Raw genomic sequence first — 3,150 nt, forward strand, 5'->3', positions numbered from 1 at the left:
TCGGTGGAAGCGAGGTTAAAATACCTCAAAACCCAGGCATAGCCAGTGGCAAATAGAAAGAAGAAGTTGGACCATTGTGGGATTCGAACCCACGCCCTTTCGGACCAGTGCCTTTAAACTGGCGCCTTAGTACCGCTCGGCCAAATTGGACCACCTTACGCAAACCCAACAACCCTCGCGCAAACAAAAAACGCCATTCGCCAACACACCACAGCTCACAAGCCACGCGCCGCACGCAGCCAAACGAACCCATGCAGCACACCACCTGTCTTGGACGACTCGCCTCCGCCACCGCTTGCCTCACTCCGTCTTCACCCACCCAAGACTTGACTGATCTGATGTCGTCCATTTCCATGAGCCTGCCAAACGCTGTGTTGGCCTGTCACACGGTCGCACTTCCTCCTCATGCTCACATACGTCTACCCTATTCGGGAAAGTACTGCTTCGTTTTATTACGTCTGGTGTTTTGGCCATTCGGAGCGCGTGCCAACGAACAGGAGCCAGCTTCGATGCTTGGTCTCGGCACTGTCCAAACCACGCGAGCAAGCGCCCTTACAGTAATAAGGCGTTGACAGGGTGTCACAGCATAGTCCTCTTAACCCAGCACGGTCTGTGTTCTAGTGCGAGTACCGTTAAATGACAAAGGTTGACATCGGAACTCAGGCCCATGGTGGATTTGAACCCACGCGAAATGAGTCGTTGGAGAGTAAGATGGGCGATCCGGTAGGACGGGTAGGTTCACTGGACGACGCGAGAGGTCGGCGAAGCGAGTAAAGACGCCAAAACAGGCAAGCCAGTGGCAAAAGAAAGAAGAAGTTGGCCAATGTGGGATTCGAACCCACGCCCTTTCGGACCAGTGCCTTAAACTGGCGCCTTAGACCGCTCGGCCAATTGACCACCTTACGAAATCCACAACCCTCGCGCAAACAAAAAACGCCATTCGCCAACACACCACAGCTCACAAGCCACGCGCTGCACGCAGCCAAACGAACCATGCAGCACACCACCTGTCTTGGACGACTCGCCTCCGCCACCGCTTGCCTCACTCCGTCTTCACCCACCCAAGACTTGACTGATCTGATGTCGTCCATTTCCATGAGCCTGCCAAACGCTGTGTTGGCCTGTCACCGAAGCAACATATAGTACATGTATACTGTGATCTACGTATATTACGTTCCAAAACAGCACCGCACACATCCTTAGTGTTCACGTGTTATGGTAGATATGACCAGGGTTTAACGTGATCTGCAAGATGAACACCATCTTACCCGGGAAGGTTTTGTCTATAATCTCGTTTGAGCGCATTGCTCCTAAAATGACACGAATCGGAGGCGCGCGTGGTTGCAAAGCTAATATATGCTGTACGGAAGACGGGTCAGTATCAATGATGCTACGAAATATGCGTAGATCGGTGAGGAATCCCAGTGTAGCTAGAGTAAATACGCCTACTCACACATATTACCATCTGCACGTCATCGCCGTGAGGCAGTCGACACATATCATCGATTGCGACGGTCGAATAGAGCAATGTTAATCAGCTCCGCGCGCGAAGTATCTTTTAGGATAGGTAGTATTTGCGGATGGTCGCCACAAACATCAATATTATGCTTTGAAGTTATTCTGCTGAGCTGTTTGTGATGTTACTGAAGGGTATTTCCACTATCTTCCCGCATGCATTGATCTTACGTGCATAGCTGACGTACTTTCTGACTTATTTGTAAAGCTACAGACTGGCAGAGTGGCGTAAATCCTTTCCGACTGACAAAATACTGGGTCCGATATGTACGACAAAAGGCCTCGTCCAGATCGGACGAAGAGGCACCACTGCGCGCACATTCTTTTGACCGGCTGCAACATACGACGATATATGGCTGTAGGCAGAGTATCAGATCGTAGTGATGGTTAGACCTTAATTGAATAATAGTTCATGTACATTAGATGGAGTACTTTCGCTGCCTACTTATCAGCTCGGCGTGCTATTTAATGTGTCCGTGCATATATCGCGAGGTCGTTAATGAGTGTATTTGCCACGCGCTCGTGATACCCAACCTATGCATGGGGTCCCTGTTTCCTTATCGGGACGTTTGCGTCGTCGTGCTAGCTTTCTGTGCTTACGCTATTGATGTTTTAGTCTGTATGATCAAGCGCGTCACTAACTGGGCACAGGCCATTCCGCAGCGATACAGGTATGCTGAACGCGCGTCTGTTAGCAGTAGCCAACGCGATATATACGCGCGAGGCGGGGTACACCTTATAGTCATCCGCGACTCAACCGAGCTCTTATCTCGGTCATTATGGACAGGACACTAAAGTACAATATTGCGTTCAGAATCATCGACTTGCCACGTCCATCTGTACGGTCTGCACTGTCACGCAGTGGTAGTATCTATGTAAACAGCAGCTTATTCGTCGCACGTAGTTCCCACTCAATACTGTGGTTTAAATTGTGAGCGCCAAGTAGTGCAATATACGCTATAAGAGCTGATGGTACAGATAACATGGTTTTGCGTGTGCCCACGTGAGCGAGTGTACGTGCCATCTACGGTGACGTGTGGTGTAGCGGGATCAGCAAAATCTGCGAGATCGCCAGATCCAACTTACCAACTGCGCCCAGACACCGACTAACGGAGGGGGTCCCCCGATGATCCGTGTTCTGCTGAACTTTCCTCACCTTGTGTACCCGTCGGTAGGGCGGGATCTGCTCTCTCGGTAACTTCCGAAGAGTTCAAGTGGTGAAGCTTGAGTGTCTTGGCGAGACGTGGGGATGGGGTGGAGCAGCAGTGGAAAATCTTCACTCTGCGTCCGTGGATGGTTCCGTATCCTAAGCGAATATTCGAGCTTATGGATCCGGGGCCTAGATCGTGGATCTAGCCGTAGGGTTGCCTTGCGGGTGTGTTCCCTTGCCTTTGTGTTGTCCTTTAAGTCGTACTTGCCGCCTCCTGTGACGGGATCTTGAGAGTTGAGAACCTCTAGGGTGTAACCGACCAAGTAGTAAATTCGGTTAACCTGTCGGATCTGCACGAGTAAAGGAAAAGCTCACTAGGTTGTAGGATCTGGCCAATGTATTATCCAGTTATCACTACCAACACTAGATTCGCAATTCCCAACCTTCTCGGAGCTCGTACGGCCAATGTAGTTCCGGTCTGAGGG

The 3,150-nt window shown here is 50.7% G+C and overlaps 1 non-coding gene across 1 annotated transcript; it reads right to left on the reverse strand.

Moving 5' to 3' along the window:
• Positions 1-68: 68 nt before the first annotated feature.
• Positions 69-151, reverse strand: PITG_30245. Its single transcript has one exon. It is a non-coding gene; the product is annotated as a tRNA-Phe (tRNA).
• Between the last annotated feature and the right edge of the window lie 2,999 nt (positions 152-3,150).

Source organism: Phytophthora infestans, genomic scaffold (genome assembly GCF_000142945.1).
Source record: "Phytophthora infestans T30-4 supercont1.75 genomic scaffold, whole genome shotgun sequence".
In the NCBI taxonomy this organism is placed as follows: domain Eukaryota; phylum Oomycota; class Peronosporomycetes; order Peronosporales; family Peronosporaceae; genus Phytophthora; species Phytophthora infestans.